Source organism: Crocuta crocuta, unplaced genomic scaffold (genome assembly GCF_008692635.1).
Source record: "Crocuta crocuta isolate KB4526 unplaced genomic scaffold, BGI_CrCroc_1.0 scaffold346, whole genome shotgun sequence".
NCBI lineage: Eukaryota > Metazoa > Chordata > Mammalia > Carnivora > Hyaenidae > Crocuta > Crocuta crocuta.
The window spans coordinates 4,116,672-4,139,788 of record NW_027527957.1 but is presented as its reverse complement, the minus strand read 5'-3'; the positions used below and the strand labels follow the sequence as shown (position 1 = coordinate 4,139,788).

The following is a 23,117-nucleotide window of genomic DNA, read 5'->3' as shown; positions in this document are numbered from 1 at the left end:
TTAACTGACTGAGCCCCCCAGGCGCCCCTATTTCTTAAAGGTCTGTATAACTTCATTGTATTAAAATAAATCAGTGCTATTCTCAATATTGGGAGTATCTAATAGAATCTAATCCTCTCTCTCGAGTATTAGAAACGATCTAATGAAATAAAAATAGATACCTATAATAGTAAGCCCTGCTTTTCTTCCCCCTTTAACTTTCATTCTGTGATCTTTCCTTAGAAATTGCTGCACCATTATCAGAAAGGATAAAAACAACATAACCTGGGTACTTTGGAAGCCTGATTTTGGAGTCAGGAAGCAGAGATCACTGACCCACTACACTGACTGCAATCTAACTGAAAACAAAAATTAATTTAAGGTGACTTGTCAGGTCACTGGTATGTAAACAATTAAACATTAAATATTTCTTTTTCTTTTTGTTGATGACATTATCTTTCATTCTTTTGAAGAATTCTATCACTGCTCTGCCACAAATTATTCACACAGCTGTGACTGTTACAAAAGGTTCTAAGAAAGCTTGAGGGTAAGAATATAAATGTCTCTGAAGTAGTGCTGACTCACAGTGGCATCTGGATTGTTCTGTTTGTATTATGACTTCCTTTGTCATTAAAGCAACTTTCCTATGAAAAATTACAGACAGAGTTTAATAAATATTTTAAATGCTACTGAGCTTGTCCAATGCCTTTTGTCTCTGACATTATTAAAGCCATCAATTTCTCTTTAACTTTGTCCCAAAGCAGTCTTTTTATATTCATGACTTTCACACTGCCTCTTGTCAATATTACAAAACTTTCTGATCACGGTATTGCAGCCTTCATAAAAATGTAGAGGATACAACAAATGTTGGAGGCAAAATATAAATTAACAGCAACATACTTATGGTCATAACATTTGCAATTTTTCTATTGGGTCTTCCTATTTATCCTACAGTCTTGCAACAAATCACATCTTTTTAAGCGATTTTGAAAGGCAGAGCAGTCTATCCTACTTTAACGAACTTAGATCTCTTAGTAATCCTTGCAGTTAGTGGCCCTTTTAAGCCTCAATCTTGAAAAATTTCAAAAGCCCTCACTTACAGAAATGCTTTCTGAAACAAAATAAAACATAATAAAAGCATGCAAAGCAATAGTATATAATGTTATTTTTTAATCTATGAAAATAAAAACCTAATGAAAAAATTATGTAATGTCTGGTACATGACGGATACTGTTTTTTTTTTCTTTAGACTATATTTACTTTCATTTAATATATATTTAAACAATTTTTTAAGAGATCTCAAATTAATTACTTCAGGCAGGAAGTCTGTAGTATATACATTATAGTAACCACTCCACATGCGCACCTGAAAATTTGAATGCTCTAACACTCTATGCTCTAAGGGATATCCAATTTCTCTATGTCTCAGTTTCCCCACTCGTAAAGTTCGAAACACTTCCTAGGATTAAATTGATTAAAAGAAACAAAGTATGACAAGTTGAAATATTAGGTGTCTTAACTCACACACTTTACTTTACAGAAATCATATTTTTGCCATTACTTGCAGAATGACTAAGACTTAATAGGAGAAATGACAAATATACATAATTTCACTGGTCAATACCAATTGATTGGTAGAAATGGACATTTTGGAGACCTAAATTGTAAGTGGCCAAAACTCATGTATGGGTTCAACAGGATATAAAAGCTACAATTGATCAGCAAAATCTGTCAGACTAGAGAAAGGGAAATGGATGCCAAGACACATTTTGCAAACTTGTTTAATGTTCAGGATACAACATTAGATATAAACTGTAACTCAATACAATATATAATGAGATTTATTCAAAGCTGTAAAATATGTCTGTAAAATATTCAAAACAGGTCAAGTGCATCTTCTAAGATCTTCCTCAATCACATTTGTATCCTATTGGTTACATAACTAGTTAAGTGTATACATACCCTGTAAAAAGGCTGTTTTTGTGACTGAGAAGTAAGAAAAACAGTGGTATTAGTTAGCACTCAGAAAGATATAGAAAATATATGTTATTCAATATAATATTAAAATGTGTGGCCAAAAAGACAACTTTTCTTAAAGCTATCTATCTACCTAGACTTATCTTCTACCATTTGTATAAGGAATTGTAAGAACTTTAAAAATATGTAGGACCATAAAATATGAAACACTTTGCATCAGACAGGATCACTCAATTTACAGATTTTAGATCACACCCTGGAATTGAATGATTTTGGAAATCTTACTCTAACTCTTCCAGTGCATAGAAAAAAATTATGATGAAATAATGTGATGTCTCTTGAAAATATAAAATGCCTTGCAGATGGAGAGGAATATATTTATGGTAATATTGTTGATTCAACTGTTGGTGAAAATCTTCAATAGAGCAGATGATGAAAATTACAAATATAAAATAATTTTGCTCAGGGATTTTCTTATTGCAAACTTCTTTATGTAAAAAGCAGAAAAAAACCCTAAGTTTAGAGCATAAGATTCATCTACAGTTATGTGAACTTAGCTAGTCCATAATTCCATGTCAGAGATACATACTTTTTATTATAGATTGAATTCCAGTTTTAGCAATGTGAAGTAATTTCTTAAGAAACTACTTAATTCACCTAGAGCAATTTTTATGCATGCAAACACACTGAGGATTATAAATATAACTTCCTAATTTCAAAATGAGTTTTTTATAGGAATTGTAAATGCAATCTACCTGCAATTAGAGGTAGTCATGTAATACTAACCCATAATATTAATTTACTAAAAATGTACAGATTGTTCATTTGAAAAAAGGCATTCTTGAATAAACCAGCAGCAACCTTTGTTTTAAACAAACATTATTTTATCTATATTTTAACCAAAATGTATCAAAAAATATCTTCAAGTTATAAAACTATAAACAAAACTGTAGATTCAAAAGTTGTCATACTAAGCATAATCCTTATTAAACAAAGACAAATATATGAGTATTTATTATTAAAACAATTTATTATTTAAGCTTTTCTTTGGTAAATTGACAAGGACATTTTCTAGAATTTGTAATTTTTTTTAATCTGCAAAAAAACCTTTCATGGCATATGTAGAAATTTGCTCTCAACAGAGAACTGTGCTGTTTTAGACTTACGGCATTTGATAATTTTCAGAATATCCCCTAACTCTAAGGACAGTGACATGGGTTTTTCCCTCTAGTCAAAACCTAATGATTTTATCTTATACAAACATGATCAGAATCTATCCTTGCTTCATTTAAATCTATGAACCACATGAAACCAGACCAATCAGAGCTTGAGGTCAAATTTTAGCATGTACAGTCACCTGTAAGTAGAAACTTCATAAGCTATTGAGTCATTTTTTAATCATAACATTAGCATATTAGTAATAATTACCTCAAAGGATTTTTGAGATAAGAAAAAGATATCATGTATGTATAAAAGCCACTTAAAATACTGAAAAATAGAAATTGCTTATTCATGTTGGCTCTAATTTTTTTCTCTTTAACTTCTTGTGTTATTGATTTCTTAATATACTGCATAGTATTAAAAACACATAATATAGAAGAGGAATATTAAATATTAATTGCCTCACTCACGGCAAATGTTTGAAATGACCACTTTTAACCTTTCAATGTACTTTAAATTTTACGTCTATCTTTATATAGTGTATATGCACACATTTGTTAGTAGAATAGGAACTTATACTCCATACATTACTTTGGATTTTTTTTTAAATTTTAGATATCTTAGACATATTTAGGTCAATATGTGTATATTAGTTTATTGTTTTTAATGGACTAATAATTTTTACCATAAAGATGTATAATAATTTTAATTATTATACAATTATCACCAATTTTAATGATGACTTGGGGCTCACAGTTTCACATTATTACAAACACAGTTGAGCATAAAAATCTTTCTTGTATCATGGGTAGCTCAGTTGGTTAAGTGGCTGACTCTTGGTTTTGGCTCAGGTCATGATCTGGTGGTTTAGTGAGTTCAATCCCCACTTTGGGCTCTGTGTTGGCAGCAAGGAGCCTGCTTGGGACTCTCTCTCCTCTCTCTGCCCCTCCCCATTCGTGTTGTCTCTTTCTCTCTCAAAATAAATAAATAAACTTAAAAATACATAATTCTTGTACCTACATACTACTGTTGCTTTCGATTTTTCATATTATCTGAATCAAAGAATTGCTACATTAAAAAGTACTGATTGTCAGATGACTATGCTAACATGTAAAAATGCCTTCTCCCAAAACTAACCAATGTATGGGAGGGTCCACTTTCCACAAATTCATCTGAAATGGATGTTATATTGTTTTAATTTGGCAAATGATTCCTCATTTTAAATAAACTGAATTTCATTGATTGCTACTTGAATAAGTTTTCCTATCCTCATTAGCCATTTTGATTCTTTCTATGAATGGGTCTGTTCACAGCTTTTACTCAGTTTTTTTTTTTTTTGTAAATATATAGGAATACGTATTCAACTAGAGAAACCTACAATAATCTTTTATCCCCTATTTGTGCTGTAATGTTCTATCTAGTCTATTTTAAATAATTATAAAACATAATATATTTTATTTAAGGTAACCCATGAAAAATCTCTTTTATTACTACTGGATTTCTTGTTTTGCTAAAGAAAAATGCACACATATTGCCATCCTCAGTTAAATAAATATTTTCCTGAACAATAAACACCCTAAATTTATTTTTCTTCTTAACACAATTATATTTATAATTAGATTATAATCTAGTTTATAATCTGATTTGGGGATGAATGTTTACAATTTTGACATACAGTGTGAAAACACATAATTTTCTTTCAGTCATGTAGATTTTTTTAATACGTCATTCAAGAATAAAGCAATATAGTGCTCGCTTTGGCAACACATATACTAAAATTGGAACGATACAGAGAAGATTAGCATGGCCCCTGGTCAAGGATGACACGCAAATTCATGAAGTGTTCCATATTTTTTGGATCAAGAAGATGTGGTTTGTCTATACCATGGAATACTACATAGCAATGAGAAACAATGAAATCTGGCCACTTGTAGCACATGGATGGACCTTTAGGGTGTTATGCTTAGCGAAATAAGTCAGGCAGAGAAGGACAAATTTCATATGTTTGCACATATAGGAGGATTAGGAGGAACTTAACTGAGGACCATGGGGGAGAAGAAGGGGGGAAATGGTGGGGGAAAGGGAGAGAGGCAAACCATGAGAGACTCTTGAATGCTGAGAAACAAACTGAGGACTGATGGGTGTGGGGGGGAGGAGGGAGATGGGCATGGAGGAGGGCACTTGTGGGGATGAGCACTGGGTGTTATATGGAAACCAACTTGACAATAAACTATTTGTAAAACAAAAAAAGAAAAGAAAAGAAAAAAATCAAATAAAATTTAAAAAAGAATAAAGCAATACATTCTCAATAATTGGATATCTTTTCTTCATCACACTGTATATTATAATTTTTCAATCACTACATATATTTCCAATGTACATTTTCTGTAATTATTTTATGCATCGTATATACATATATATTTTTTCACACTTTAAATGATCTTACAAATTTACTGACTGTATCTCTTTCTGGTATTTTAGCCACCTCATGAATCTGACCTATATTTTTTGGTTAATGTAGACTTAAATTAGGTTTTAATAATGCTTACAATAAATCAATTCACACTAATATCATCTTATCAGTTTCCCCCCACATTTATTCTTTTATTCAAAAATATTGGGGGAGCATAAAGAAAAAAAGGAGACGTAGGGAGGAAGAGAAGAAGAAAGAAAAGAAACAGAGAAAAGGAAGGAAAATGGATTCTTGGAATTCTGGTTGAAATTGAATTAAATGTAGAATTAAAAGAGCTGTACAATTATATTTATATAGGATATCTCTCAATCTAGGAACATGGTATATTGTTTCATTTATTAGCATTAGTTTTGAAGTCCTTGTTAGAATCTGAATTTTTTCTATGAATTTTTTTAACATTTTCCTATTTTGCTATTAATGAAAAATATATTTATATATATTCATAAGTAGTTAAGTGCCAATGAGCACTAATTTTCTTTTAGTTAAAAAGCTTTTAGATTTTGATCTCTTGGGTTTCAAAGGTTAAGCAATCNCAAATTAGTATATTATGGTATATTAATTTGATTATTTATCATTTCAGCTACTTTTCAGCATTATATATTTAGATATGAATATATATATATATACATATATATTACTCAGTGAGTATGTTTGAGATATATATGTTGCATTTAGATTACAGATAGATGGATGACTGGATGGCTATAGCATTAGTGCTGTCATCTCTCTGTCTACCTATAATCTAACCACAACATATATATCTCAAATATACTCATTGAGTCATTACAATCTTCATCACTTTTGCTTAGATTTTATTCATTTAATCTTTCAAATTCTTTTTTTATAAATTTATTTAATTTCTGAGGGAGAGAGAGCACAGGCAGGGGAAGGAAAAAGAGAGTGGGGGCAATCCCAATCAGACTCCACACTATTAGCGCAGAGCTCAGTGCTGGGGCTCAATCCCATGAACATAAGATCATTAGTGGAGCTGAAATCAAGAGTCAGATGCTTAACTAAATAAGGCACCAGGCACATCAAATTCTTTTTTAACAATATTTTAAAATCTTATCATTCTACCTTTATCAAAGACTCCTTTAATTTTTATATTTTGCTTGTTGCAATTATACTCTATATATTGGGCACACAAAAAGTTTTAACTCATATATTTTTACTATGGAAACATATTTTTCTTTATTCTAGTCAGTGAGTTTCACACAAATAAAACTTTAGAAACTATAGGTACATTACCATTGATTTGATTTAATTTATTTTCTACACATGTACTGATCAATCACTTTATTATAAATATATTTTCTTTTTAGGTGCTTCTGGCAACTATCACATAGCTGAATTTTTTTACCCATTCAATTTGATGCAGAAGTTCAAACCACATATATCAATTGTGATACACATGATAATTTTTAAAAATTTTCCCATTTTATTTTTAAACTTGTATTATACGTTTTGCTGTTTCCTTCTGTTTTAAAATTTTTTTTAATGTTTATTTATTTACTTTTTTTGAGAGAGAGAGAGAGAGAGAGAGTGAGCCTGCCAGCAGGGGAGGGGCAGAGAGAGAGGGAGACACAGAATCTGAAACAGGCTTCAGGCTCTGAGCTATCAGCACAGAACCGGATGCAGGGTTCTAACAAATGGACCTCAAGATCATGACCTGAGGCAAATTCAGTGCTTAACTGACTCACCACCCTTTTCTGACTTTTTCTTACCTATACTTCACTGATAAAGTCCCTTTGTACTCCTTCTTCAGTCAATTGCAAAATTCCTATCTTTAACTATCATATGAAATCTTATTTGTCAAGTTATATCTAAGAATTAAATAACAGCTACTCCTAACTTAGGATGTAAGACCACCTCTATCTAAGACAGAGTTTTAGAATTCTATTGTTGCCTTGCCTCTGTTTCCTCCTCACATCCACTCTCCAACCTTGAAAAAGTAAAACAGAACCAGCAGAAACTCTAACTCAATCAATGATGGAGACAGGAATCCTTTTATTTTTCTGATATAATTTAAGGATTAGAATTTAGAGATCTATGAGTTGTCTGAGAAAGAAGCAGATTTGGCTGTAGCATAGATGGTCCAATTTGTAATTACACAGACTTATGGCATCCCTCCCATTGCCTGCTGCTTATAATGTTCATAGCCATAGTTGGAGGCTTTTATTTTCTCTTTTGTTAATGTTAATATATTATCCTTCTGTCACAGCCTTATCATGGACTCACATCTCACACCTTATACAAAAATTAACTAAAAATGTATTATAAACTGCAGAATATAAAACTGTAAAACTTTTAGGAAAATACATAGGAAAAATTCTTCACTATCTAGGAATCAGAAAAGAATTCTTAAGTTTGACATAAAAGCACTATTCATTTAAAAAAAGATTAATGGACCTCACCAAAATTTAAAACCATTGCTCTAGAAAAAAGCCTGTGAAATGGATTAGAAGACAAGCTACAAAGTGGAACAAAATATTTATAAACCAAATATGCAACAAAAGAATATCTAAAGAGCTGCCAAAACTCAACATTAAAAACAACAACAACAACAAGTAATTCAATTAGAAAATGGTTAAAGGACATAAGAAGACATTTTATTAGAGGTAATATACAGATGGCAAGTAATCATGTGAAAAGATGTTTGGCTTCATTAGCCAATGCAAATTAATATGACAATAAGATTTCACTACACATATCAGAATGGCTGAAATAGAAACAGAGGTAATGCCAATTGTTGGCCAGGAAGCAAAGAAACTGAATCACTCATACATTGCTAGTAATAATGTAAAATGGTATAAGCGCTCTATCAGTTTCAAGCAAAAAAAATCTAAACGTGTAACAACCATATGACTTAGCAATTAAATTCATGAGTATTTATTCCAGAGAAATGAATATTTGTGTTCATATAAAAATTCTACAGGGATGCTTTTTTAAAACAATTTTTAATGTTTGTTTATTCGAGAGAGAAAGCGAGCACGTGAATAGGGGAGGGCAGAGAGAGGAAGACACATAATCCGAAGCAGGCTCCAGGCTACTAGCTGTCAGCACAGAGCCTGACATGGGACTCCAATTCATGAACTGCAAGATCATGACCTGCCCCAAAGTTGGAGGCTTAACTGACTGAGCCACCCAGGTGCCCCATGAATAATTTTCTTTAATGTTTATTTATTTCTGATAAAGAGAGAGAAAGGGAACACAGGGGGTGTAGGGACAGTCAGACGGAGGGATAGAGGATCATAAGCGGGCCCCGCACTGACAGCGGAGAGCCCAATGCGGGTTCATACGCGTGAACCATTAGATCATGACCCGAGCTGAAATCAGTTGCTTAACCAACTGAGTTACACAGGAGCCCCTACATGAATACCTTTCACAGTGTTATATGTAATAGAAAACAATTGGAATCAGCCTAAAGGTGCTTTGACAGGTAAATGAATAATCAAACTCCGATATATTCATGCCATGGAGTACTATTCAAAAAAAAAAAAAAAAAGCAGCAAACGATTGATACATAAAACGTTGATGAATCTACAGATAATTGTGCTCAATGGGGAAATAAAACCAATCCCAAAAGAATGTACTACACCATATTATTCCATTTATAAAACGTTCTCTAAATAACTAATTGTATAAAGAGAGAGCAGATTCTGTGTTGTTAGAGCAGAGCTGGACATGGGCCTCGAACCCACGTACCATGAGCAGAAATCAAGAGTGAGATATTTAACCAACTGAGCCACTCAGGAGGTACAGAACTGTACTGTATCTTGACTGTATCAATTTCAGTATCCTGGTACTTATGTTGTAAGTTTTTCAAGATGTTTGTTACCAACAGGAGAAAATGAGTAAAGGGATTAAAGGAATGTTTTTGCACCATTTCTCTAAAACTGCATAAGAATCTAGTTATCTCGAAGTAGAAACTTTAATGGAAATGCTATGACCTGTTTTCAATAACTCATGAAGAACAGTCCACCCTGAGTATCTCAAAGAACATTAGTCATCCCATTGCCACCGTTATAACGCCGTTCTAACTTTCTCAGGCAACCCTTTGTTCCTTGATTCTCCATACTCTGTATCGTCACAGCTTTGGTTCCCCAGTACTGCACTTGACATACCTCATTGCTGATGTGTGCCTGGTACGCAGGGAACCAAAGCTGTGTGTGTGCGTGTGTGTGTTTCCATACACCTAATGGTGTTCTCTCTCAAGCGAATGTCCTGTTCAGCTGAAAACTGGAATGTTTCTTATAAGTTTATTTGCAAATAATGTTGTGACCATATCTCTAGCCAAACTGAAAAAATGATTGTTATCCGTGACTTGTCCCTCTAATTCATTAGTAACCATCCCAATCAATCCACCATATTATTATTTACCAAAACATATTGACTCCCAAAATTCTCTCAATTTTATCCTTTTTTCCTTCCCTAAGTGGACTCAGGAACCTCACTATTTCTAGCCTGTGTTAATGTAAAATCTATTAACTGGTTTTCATTCCTACAGTCACGCACAAATCCATTCTCCACATCGCAGACAAAATTATGTTTTAATTGAAAGTAAGATGTCGCCTCTAACCTATTAAAAATCCTTTATACACCATCTCATTTTTTTTCTCAGAATAATATCCAAACTACATGATATAAAATGTGTTTCATTATCTGGCCTGTACTTGCCTTGCCAAATTTATGTCTTGCCAATCCCTTCTGAAACACCTGTATTCATGTTTCCAAATTCTGGGGCGCCTGGGTGACTTAGTCGGTTAAGCGTCCGACTTTCGCTTAGGTCATGATCTCGCGGTTCGTGGGTTCGAGCCCCGCGTCGGGCTCTGTGCTGACTGCCAGCTCAGAGCCTGGAGCCTGTTTCAGTCTGTGACTCCCTCTCTCTCTGACCCTCCCCTGCTCACACTATCTCTCTCTCTCTCTCTCTCTCCTAGAAATAAATAAAACATAAAAAAAAATTTAATGTTTCCAAATTCTTACGTGCCCCTTTCTTTCTCTTCCTGCTCCTCTTTCTGCTTCATTTCTCCCTTTCTCTTCTTGTTTTCTGCTCTTCACCCTCATCACCACTTTCTTCATTTTTTCTCTTTCTCTTCCCTTTTAGTTTCCATCTTCATTTCCTCATTATCCTTTTTCTCTTTCTTCATCCTCCTTCTATTTTTCTACTCATGTTTTGGCTGTAATATTTTCATTCTTGGGACACCTGGGTGGTTCAGTCTGTTAGGCGTCCAACTTTGGCTCAGGTCATGATCGTGCCATCTGTGAGACAGACTCTGTGGTGTCAAGCTCAGAGCCTGGAGCCTGCTTTGGATTCTGTGTCTTCCTATCTCTCTCTCTCTGCCCCTCCCTATTTGTGTTCTCTCTCTCTCAGAAACAAAAGAGTATTATTATTTTTTTAAATTTTCAGTCTTAACTTCATTATTTTTTAAACAGACAATGCATTCACATGACTGAAAATTCAAAAGATACAAAGAATATACTATGAAAAGTCTCCCTCCTCCCTTCACCTTCCAGTTGCTAGTTCCCCTCTTTCTGGAAGCAACTAACAAATGTTACCAGTTTCTCGTGTATTTTGACAAAGATATTACATATATAGTATTATTATATATTATATATGATCATATATATGATTGATAATATAATATCCACCTATACATACAGCTACCTATACACATATAATTATAATTATTTACAGTTTATTTGGAATCTATTTATGTAGCTAGATTTGTTTTGTACAGGAACTTGACCTTCTGTATTTCAATTGTATGAAGTGGGTACATAGCCTCTGTTGGGCCATTGTCTTCCTGTCTGATTTCTGAAGACTAAATTCCACAAGGCAGACAGTAAAGAAGGGAAGATAGTTGTAAAGTATAACAATAGGCAAATATATAGAAATAGAAAGCAGATTAATGGTTGCTGGGGCTGGAGGGTTGAGAGTCAATGCCAAATGACTGTTAATTGGTATAGGGTTACTTTTTGAGATGGTGAAAACGTTCTGGAATTAGATAAGAGTGATGGTTGAACAACTCTGGGAATATACCACAAACACACCAAATTGTACACTTTGAAAGGATGGGTTTTATCATAAAAGAATTATAGCTTCCAAGAGTTATGGTTAAACAAAAGAAAAAATGAAAGGGAAAACAGTAAGTGCAAGATTTTATCATTTGTATGAAGAAAAATTAAAGTAAAAATAAAATAAAATTAAATTAAATTAAATTAATTTAAAAAATCTTAGTGGCTTAGGTGTCTCAACATAGCTAGGCTGAACTACATATCCAAGAATTTCTTTTCTTGTATTTTTTTCAGTTAGAGTAGGTGGCAAGAGTTATTATTTCATGAGTTCAACTTTAATTTTGCCTAGGTCTGGTGGGCAGAAGTAAACCAAAAGCCATTTTTGAATGTTGGGACAGTGTCATTTGTGATCTTGCAGCTCCCACACATGGTTGCTTATCTGGGGATCAAGTTGCTGGTGAGGGGCAGCAGCCAAGCCCACAACTGCTCCCCTTCCCCTCAGTGTGGTAAATTCTGGGTACAGTGTGCATTTGGTTCTGTACAAATGGGAGCATAAGTTTATACACTCATCTCATTGAGGTTGGAGGTAGTGAGAGTTGACATGGGTTTCAGACCAATCTTATGAATTCCAGTTCATGCTCAGAGGTTTGCATTTTTCCTTGTTCTCCCCCAATTTACATCTATTTTTCTTTCTTCGATTCTCCCAATTCTGCTTCATTGATCTATATGTCTATACTATGTCAGTATCATACCATCTTGATTATTGTAGCATTGTATTTCCATTCATATTTTGCTTCAATGACAGAAAAATTCCTAAGGAGACGGCAGCTTGTATTCAGTATATGAGAGGTTGGACTCGCATTGAGAATGACAGAAAGCTCCTCAAAAATTGTAAATATCATTAATTCACTATTGGGTCTTCAACATCCAGTAGAGTATATAATAGATCTCAACAGACAGTCATAAAAATGGGTAAATTACATATGTGTGAGTAAATGAATGAACAAGAGCTTGATATCAGCCTTATGTTCTAATAGTCACTATACTAACATGTGAGCCCTGGTTTCACCTCAGCCCCCCCATTTTTGTTCTTCTCTGTAAAGCCTCTGTTTGTTTTTACTGTTTCTGCTCTTGTTAATCACATTGCTTCCTCTGCTGTCTCTGTTAATGTTTTGGCACATGTCACCTGCAACATATAATCTGATCAAACCCTAAAGGTCAATGGATATTACCACCATTTTCTGCTCCTTATCTCTCTGTAGTATTGTCCCTTGAGTATTACATATTTTTAACAATCTAACTTTTTAAACTACTCAGTATTACCTTAGGTAATTTGGCCAAAAAGGACATAGATTGCTCTAGCCAGGTGTATAGTAGAAAATTGGAAAAATTAAAGGTAATAATTTAGAATTATTGAGAAGAGCTAATCTAAGAGTCTTTTAAATAGTCTGTTATTATATATAATCAAACCAAAACTTAAAAGAAAAATAAATATTAAAATAGTCTTAGTAGTATGCTAAAAGGTACATATTCAAATTTTTACGTGTTAATGTGTATTTTCTACACATTAAAATAGAATATAAAAGAGGGGTGCCTGGGTGGCTAAGTCAGGTAAGCCTCTAACTCTTGATTTGACCTCAGGTCATGATCTCACAGTTCATGGGATTAAGCCTGGTCTAGCTTGCTCTGACATTGCAGAGCCTACTTGGGATTCTCTCTCTTCCCCTTCTTCCCTCCCCCTCCCCCACTTATACGTGTGTGTGCTTCTTTCACTCATAACAAATAAAAAACATTAAAAAATAATAAATAAAAAAGAAACAATGATTCATCGCTTGTCATATATATATTTATTGCTTAATATTTTAGCAGAAAAACTATATAATATTAAAGTTAATTTTCTTCATTGATTAAATTTGCATTTCAATTGATTAACAACCTATCTAGACTTAAATCAATAACCAATATTTATAAGAGGAAGTATAGCATTATTAATCATAAACATAAATATATATATAAATACATACATATACACACATAAACACACCCATTCACACAAATACTATTTTTAACATCAGTAGTACTTAATTGGATTGGATAAAATAATAATTTAAAATAATCACAACACTAAGGAATCATATTTTTGGGAATATATTCCTATAATTTAAGTCTTGGTTTTCCTTAAAAGAAACTGTAGTTTTCAGTTTTATCAATAGATGGCACTACTATTTACCACATTTTTTGCTACACTATAACATAAAAAATTGGCTAAACTATATCAGTTGGTTAAATAATATATTTTATTCTTTCTAAAAACTTATTTTCAATAATTATTATGCCCTTCACATGGTGATATGTGACTTTAAAATATTCATTTTAAAAGTGGTACCGTTTTAAAAATATGATAATTAATGTAAAATACTTGGTATCATTGACAGAATTTCCCAGATACTTTCTAAGACATATTTTATTATTTTTTAAAGAAAATCTTATTTAAATTAGCATTGGTAAGAAAGATGCCCAGGGTAGTTGTTGGGAATAGTACTACCATTGGGTGTTTTGCTTGCTTTTACTTGCTTTTATTTTAAAATAATCAGTGGTCTTAAATCAAAAAGTGATTTAGAGGAACCTTTCAAAATTTGATGGTATATGTAATCTATTAATAGTAATAGAGAACTACTGATAGTTACAAATGATCTACTTTTCATTGTTAATCCCTTATGCAACTATACTACCGACAAAATATCTGTACCCTCTGGCAAAGCTTACTTAAACTAATTTGTGCAAGCTGGAAATATGGAGCCAGAAGCAAAGAACTTCTCAGACCATATTATGAACAAAAAATTAATCAGAGCCTTCCAATCCATACTGCCTTCTCACTTCTTTGGCATATCTTGTCTGTCATCATCATCATATTCATTATCATAACTATCAGTAACAACAATATCTTTTAGCACTTGATCAATATGGAGACTTCATATATGGCATTAAACTTGGAGAAGTATGCTTGCCTCATCATCTCAATGAACTTGAAATCTCCTTGTGCTTAAAATAATCTCAATAAATATTTTACAATAAAACCAATGTAGATTTCTGAGTGAAATAATTGCTATTGCATGACCATGCCTTTCTCTTTGACCTCATCTAAAATTAGTAATGTGCATGAGTGGCAAACCTGCTACTAAGGGAAAATGTACTCAAGTTAGGATGTGTCCAAGGCTCATTTTGGAAGAGTTCTTCTTTGCACTTTATACACACCTTTTTGAAACTGTATACTACTTCAAATTTCAAAAAGGCTATATAGGTAGGAGCTGTGTCCTTGCTTATATCACCACATTTAATTAATGACCTTATCTGCTGTAAGTTTAATCCAAGCACTAGTTTCATCATTCTGAGACTCCTATGCTGCTGAATTGATTATTTTTAGTATACTAAAAAAAAAAAAATCCAGTTCAAAAAGCAAAACAGATCAATATAGATCCACTTACTATTTGCTATTTGCAAATTAAGGCTATAGGAAAAGCAAAGAATTTATGAAACTAGACCCTCGTTCTTTGGATCTAATTGCAAAGCTCCATATACATTAAAACCCTAAAGAAAGATGCTTTAAAAATCAAATTAATTCATTACTTATTTTAAATTTTTTAATGTTTATTTTTTGAGAGAGAGAGAGACAGAGCATTAGTGGGCAAGGGGCAGAGAGAAAGGGAGACACAGAGGCTGAAGCAGGCTTCAGGCTCTGAGCGGTCAGCACAGAACCTGATGTGGGGCTCAAACCCATGAACCATGAGATCAAGACTGGAGCCAAAGTCGGATGCTTAATGGTCAAACTGATTACTTCTAATGAAAAAAAAAAAAAATGTAGTAATACAGGATGCCTAAGGTGGAAGAGATTATTATGAGCTGAGTTGCTCGTGGACATCTGCATGTAAAACATGAAACATGAATTGAGTCTTAGAAAATGGATCTGACTTAGGTCTGAGAAAATAAGAGGCCTACCCATGCCAGTACTCATGCTCTGATGGCTTCAAGAAGTGAGGTGCTACAAGAATAAACTTCACTGAAAAAGAAATAAAGACTGGGCAGGAGGAATCACGTAAATGAATTGTGAGAATCGCTGATTAAAAAAGCATAAAGAGGTATTTATTTGGAGAACTCATCAAAGACTAAACATGGAATGTGAAAATATAATCCTATATTTTCCCAAGGCACCAGAAAACATTATACAATTGACTGAATTACTGCTACATATGGTGTTCTGTTTCAATGTTAAATTAATTTCTAAAATGTTCTTTCCATTTGGTCAAGTTTAAAAATGACACAGGTATCAAATAATGAAATCACATTTATTGACATACTGTGTGGTGTAATACAGTGAACTGAATGACATAAAAATTACTTAAATGAGTCCAGTCATGATTTGTCATAACCGCTTGCATTTTACTGAGCTATTGTTTCATAATTGACAATATCTTACTATTCTAACTCGAACTACAATTTAAGCATAATATAAAAGACAAAATTGTAAGTAATACATATCAAATGAAAAATTCAAGGAAACCTCATCACCAGTAACAGTAAAACAGCACAAGGGAAGAGATTAGACAAATTCATTAATTTAAATGAAGTAAAATTTATTTTTAGAACATATGGATTAACAAGTACACATGCAAATTGCAAAAGGTGCTTAAAATCTAATTAAGCTATCTTGAGAGTTCCTTCATGCTAAATCTTTAAGATCAAATAAGCCTCATTATCACATTAACCTTCTTTTGACTCTCTTGTTATACAAGTGTCATTACATTAATTAGTCATTATACTGTTCTTTAAGTGCTGGCCACCTCATGAATGTTTTGTAACATTACCTAGTACTTGTATACACAGAGGTAATCTATGAGGTATCACTTCTATGGACAGGTGTAAACCAGTCTCGTAAACTATGCCTTGCTAATTTAAACATGCATATAGATATAATCAAATTATAAGCTGGTAAAGAAAATATTTTTGTAATATATAAAATTAAGATTTAGTACATCCATTTACCCATCAAAGTATATAAATACATTCACTTGTACCATAAAAGAATTATGACTGAATAAATTTAGGTCTGAGTCAATCGTGGGTGAATACAAAACAATAGTATCTGAGAATGAGTCATCTGCCTGAGAGATTTGCACCTGTTAACAAAAGACTCCAAAAGAACTCCGTGATTCATATCGAGGATTGTATCTATCCCCAGACCTTAGTAAATCCACAAGTAAGAGGAGGGATGAAGTGTATTCTTGGCATGTTTTAACAAAGAGTGAGCTTTTCCAGTTCCTCCCTTCTCAAATTTTGGGTCTGTCTGTAAAGAGGATGTGTGTTATTCTGCTCTTGGGAAAACCAGGTATCAACTTTGTTTTCTTGTGCTAAGCTCTATACCAATGCTTATGAGTTATTGGACAAACTGAATTGTAAAAATTAAAGAACTGTCATGTATCTCAAGCACATTCTCTAAGCAGCTTTTCCACAATGTAGATGATATTTTGTCCTTTATATGACTCATTATCTTTCCCTCAATTGCTTCTAAAGACAAGATCAGGAGAGGAAGTAGTGTTATTTACTGATCTCCTAAAACTGCCCAACATCTACGGTGCTTTAGGAAGCCTTGACAAATTTACAGAGTAAAGTTTCGTTGACATAACGCTAGGAGGAATCACAGCTTTTGAAATGGCTCCACTGGGCAACTTAACTCTGATAGTATATGCTTTGAGGGTGATTTTCTATATAAAGAGAGAGTAGGAAAGTAGGTTTCCATATGCTGCAGCCTTAGCAAGTAGCTTTAGGCTTTAAGCTTTAATAAATATGGCCTAATTAGATTTGATCCCATTGGGTGACTTTTCTCTCCATAAATGAATAGTTGTGTTTATGCAGGCAGAACTGTGTCTAACAAATACAGACCTTAAGAAGTAGGTCACCCGGTGTATGTGCTGTCATAATTCAATTTTGAATTACACAGGTGCACTTTGATCTGGTATTTTAATCAAGGCTGAAGTAAAGGTATCAGTAAGTGGCTTGTGCTGTGTTTCTCAACCATGTCTGTAGGAAGCATTTTTGTGTGTTTTTTTCTTTCTCTAATGGACAGGCAGCTAACTTCCATAAGTGTTACAAAGCACTAAGTACAGGTTATTGCTTTATATTATTAGTGACATATCTAGGTAGGCAATACTAAACTGACTACCTAAATTCCATTAACTACCTTTTCATTACAAAAAGAGGAATCTTGCAGGGATTACTAATATAAAGTGAAGATTTTTCAAAGCCTCTTAAGCATCAGCCCACTGCTAGCGGTAACAAGTTCTCTGGCTTCCTTATTTAAATAAACTCTGATTATGGCTTTAGATTGCAGAGATCTACAGTGTGTCTTCATCCAAACAAAGATTATACATTTTATTAACAGACAAATGAAAAATGAAAAAAGAAGATCTTCATTCTAGAGGAATACACCTCAAGGGCTGGACAGAGGAACAACTCAATGAAAATACTAACTAAAAACCTAACATGATCGTGAACTTCCGTACCTCCACTGTCTCTAAGAATTAGGTTTGCTCCGGTTGCCAAGGAGGAACTGAAGTAATTGAAAAATATACTTTAATTCTCAACCAAGACATGAGTAGTAGAAAATGAAAACAAAATAAAGGAAGAAAGACTGAATAAAATCGAAAAGAGAGATTTACCTAGGAGAACATTTTAGAAGACAGAACAGCCTGATATCAAAAGGAAAATTAGATCTTGGAGTCCAGTACAAACACACCCACCCAAATTGCACACACACATACACACCCATACACACACGTGTCATGAAGAGGCAGCTCTTAAAAAGGATATCATTAAAGTGAGGAAATGTTTTAGTCATCTATTTAAGGTAGCCACTCACAATCTGACAGCTGAGGAGAATGGGAATATTTCAGAGAGCAGACTACTAGAATGATTCTTTGAAGGGATCCTGAACCAGACACTAATGAGAAATATTTATTTATCTAGTAATATGCATATCTAGTAATATCCATAAAGTTGCCAGTGACTGCAAGTGTGGAAGTGGGGACGAGTTATGATTTTAAATTGTGTAGTCTGCATAGGCTTCGTTTAAAAAGGAACATTTAACCAAAGGGTTGAAGGAGGTTAGAACTGGGCCTGGTGAGGATCTGGAAAGTATCTTCAAGCAGAAGGAACAGCCAACTGCAAACACTTGCAATACTTAAAGACAAAAAGCACATTAAATGCACCTGGAATGGAGTTTGCAGGGGAAGAGCAGCAGGATAAGAAGACACCACAAAATCCTAACATTTAGTGTTTTGAAGGGCATTCAAAAGACTAGCTTTTAATCTGAGTGATTAAAAGGGGCCACTATAAGAGTTTAGTATAAGTATTTATTTATTTTTGAGAGAGAGAGAGAGAGAGAAACAGGGTATGGGGGAAGGGCAGAGAGAGAGTGAGACAGAGAATTCCAAGGCTCCATGCTGACAGTGTGGGCCTGAACTCATGAACCATGAGTTCATGACCTGAGATGAAATCAAGAGCCGGACGCTTAACTGACTAACCCACGTAGGGGCCCCAAGGGTTTTAATCCATGTGGGGACATGATCTGACTTTATAAATGTGAAGTTAAGGATACACAAAAATACGAATAGTAATATTAAGTTGTAAATACTAAAAAGTGAGAATAATATTTCACAGATCTCTACCAAATGTTTACACAAATTGCAGAAAAAATGTTAGAAAGACAGAAGGGCAGCATAAAAGTCTCATGGCATCCCTAGATGTCTTTCAAAGTGACGGTCATTACAGGTGGTCATGGAGCTATGCTCTGCAAATAAGGACACATAACCAGGATATCTATGGGATTAGACTCTGAGAGAAGATGGATCCAAGATGAAATATGCTATGAGAAATCTAGGCATGATAATGACAGATCATGTCTGGGCAGAGTTTGATATTGTTCTAATGGAAGAATAACCTCTGGGTGGGATTACTCAAATCAATACAGAGAAGGCGGATAATATTTGTTTGAACTGTGAATGTTTTTGGCAGATCCAGATGCAATATTTTCAAATCTTTCACTGACACAGATCCCACAGGACAGCGTATAGAGAAATACATGAGAGCAAAACTGTTCGGGCCAGAAAGCAGAGAGCAATAACAAAGAAGGAAGACACTTATTTCTAACATACTGCCCTGCCAAAGGAAAAAAGGAAAGAGTCCAAATTAAGAAGATAATGAAGTTGGTGAACATTTCTGGAATAAATAATGGAAAGAGAGCAGTACAAGCAGGGCAGTAGCAGAAATACATACAGCACAAGGTCTACAATCTTTCTAAACTGAGGAAATGACACACTGTAGATCTCATGGTAAAGTTTAGGTCTGCAGTAGTTCCCTGAAGGCACAGCTTTCAGAAACATTAATCTCAATTTTAGGTTTAGAAAAAGCTAAAGGATGTATGTCAGGTGAGACCAGGCCTTATGGGCATGGTTTCACAATTGCAAAGGATTCCTTGGGGTGCCTGGGTGGCTCAGTCGATTAAGTGTCCCACTGCAAATCAGGTCATGATCTCCCAGTTTGTGAGTTCAAGCCCCACATCAGGCTCTATGCTGACAGCTCGGAGCCTGGAGCCTGGAGCCTGTTTCGGATTCTGTGTTCCCCTCTCTCTCTCTCTGTCCTTTCTCCATTCTCTCTCTCTTTCTCTCCCTCTCTCTCAAAAAGAAATAAACATTAAAAAATATTAAAAAAAAAAAAACAAATGCAAAGAATTCCACTGTGACACTGGGTCCCATTATTGTTCCTAAGAGTCAATATGATTATCTTAAATGTTTTCCATACTGCTTGCTCTTTCTCCCAGAATGTTTATGAGCATTACGTTCTTATGGCAAAATCAGGCTAGATGCACCCGAAAAGTATTCCTCTGTCTTTCTGAGCCCAGATCTAGCTTATCATTCTCAAACTCCCTTACAACAGAATGTATAAATGTGAATCCCAGTAAGTAAGCAAAAGTGCTATCTGCCACAAAGGCTACCCTATCAACCTCCTACACAATCCTTCATGTGCTGTCTGTTCTGTTACCTGCTAAAAAATCACAGAGAATCAAGTAGAGGACTCCAAGGCGTTACGGTAGTGATTCTCAAACTATCTGTGATTGGAAATCTTTTATCTTCAAACTCTACAGTTATCAGATAATAGAATCTTTTACACAGATGATGTAGAAATAAGCAACTACCATAACATTTTTGAGCTTACTAATAATTTCTATACTTTATTTTATGGATAGGTAATAGTCGACCATTCAGAGAAACAGTTCACAGGCTGTAACAAGGGCACGCAGTAGCATTGCCTCACATAATACTCTAGTGTCCTACAGTTAGAAGAATCCTGGATCACTGAATGCATCAAACAGAGCCCCTCTACAAATCTGCATTTGAACTGTGGTAGAAATGAAAAATAAACCTGATAAATAAAGATAAGATGTTGGTTAAACTGATGTAATGGAGCAAAAATACAGCCATGGCTCAATAAGATATAAATTCTGATATGCAGTCATAAACTGATCTGAGCAGCTTGATAGTGTATTATAATGCATACTTAAATACAATTGTTTAAATTAAATATATGTCCTTGTAGATGGCCAAAGGATGGTTCGGTAACTTGATCATGTTACAGAACCCAGGGTCGCTAACAAAAATTACCACAGAGTTAGTGGCTTACAGCAAGAAAAATGTTTTCTCTTACATTTCCAGAGGCCAAAAGCCCAAAATCAACTTTAGGGAGCTAAAGTCAAGATGTTGGCAGGTTTAGTTCATTCTGGGATCTTAGGGAGCAGTCTGTCTCCTTGAAATTTCTGGCTTCTTGAGACTACCTACATTCCTTGGTCTACTACCCTTTTATCAAATCATTCCAACCCCTTCCTTCTGTTATATCTCCCATTTCCTTCTTTGACTCTCTTGCCTCCCTCCCCCACCACCTTTTTTTGTATGGGGATTCTTATATTTAGAACACAGCTGGATAATATCTCCAACTGAAGATCCTTGACTTCATCACATATGTAAGTCTCCTTATAAGCCATATAAGGTACCATTCATAAATTCTAGGGATTAGGATATTAATATCTTTTGTGAAAACATTATTAAGCCTTTCACACCCAGGGGCCTTCTAACTTTTTCTTCTGCTAACATTAAAACATGCTTTCTTTCTTCCTCTTCTAGTTAGTGTGATGGTTTTTAAAATATCTGATACATATAGGTTCAAATATTTAAGGAAAAACAAACACAATTAAGGAGAAAATAAGACTATAAAAAACAACTGAAACTTCTAAAATTGAAAAATACAGTATCGGCAATATATTCCAAAAACATACTTTGGTTGGGCTTAATGGCAGATTATACATGCAGAAAAACAGATTTGTGACTTTGAAGTAGGAGCAACAGAAACTATCTAAACTTAAGTATAGCAAGAGCAAAGCGTGAAGAGGTAAACAAATAAAACAGATTTCAGTGGCCTATGGAAAAATGTCAAGCACTCAGGCATATCTATAATTGAATTCCTAGTGGAAAGAGAAAGGAGAAATCTACTTAAAAACAATGGCCAATTTTTTTTCCTTATTTGCTGAAAAATATATATTCCTAAATCCAAGAAGTTGAATAATCCCTACAGGATAAATGTAAATTAAGAAAACAAAACCAAAGCATGTTAATAATTAAATTGCTGAAACCCAGCGAAAAGTTGAAACCTTAAAAAAGCAGCCAGCTTGTGGGGGGTGAGGAAGAAAGACTGGAAATATAACTGACTTCTCTTTTAGAAACTATACAATCCAGAAGATAACAAAACAGCATCTGTAAAATGTTGAAAGAAAAACAGTAAACAAAAACTGCCTATCTAAACTTCAATATCCAGCAGANCTTTGTATGTGAGGGCCCTTTTCTCCCTAGCTGCTTTCAAAATTCTCTTTTTGTCCTTGTATTTTGCCATTTTGACTATGATATGTCGTGCAGAAGATCGATTCAAGTTACGTCCCAGCAGAAATATTCTTAAATGAAGGGGAAAAACAAAGGCTGAGACAATCGTTAAAGGATTGTTTAAAATTTATTTATTTTTAAGTGGGCTCTGCACCTAGTATGGAGCTTGAACTCATGACCCTGAGATCAAGACCTGAGCTGGGATGAAGAGTGGAATGCTTAACTGACTGAGCCACCCAGGGACCTCAAAGGATGTTATTAATCTAATAGAAAATCGGAATTTACATGAAACAATGAGGTGACTCAGAAACTTAAACTAAAATTTTTGTCTCTCATTTTTAAAAAATAATCTCTTTGAAGGATATTTATTTATTAAATGCAGAAATAAAATAATGTGTTGTAGAGTTTAATATATGTAGAAGTAAACTATTTGACCATACTATCACAAAGGATGGAAAGGGAGAGGTCAAAGATTCTGTTTTAAGGTTCTTCTCTAAATGTGAAGTAATACAAATTATTTGAAGATACATGGT

General features: G+C 34.0%; 1 protein-coding gene and 1 non-coding gene across 4 annotated transcripts in view; one reads left to right on the top strand and one right to left on the bottom strand.

The window, feature by feature from the left end:
• Window positions 1–23,117, bottom strand: part of FSTL5 (follistatin like 5) — a 663,363-nt gene that overhangs the window by 133,536 nt on the left and 506,710 nt on the right. The gene's annotated exons all lie outside the window — the stretch shown is intronic.
• LOC144222272 (U6 spliceosomal RNA) lies at window positions 4,866–4,972 on the top strand. Its single transcript, XR_013332357.1, has one exon. It is a non-coding gene; the product is annotated as a U6 spliceosomal RNA (small nuclear RNA).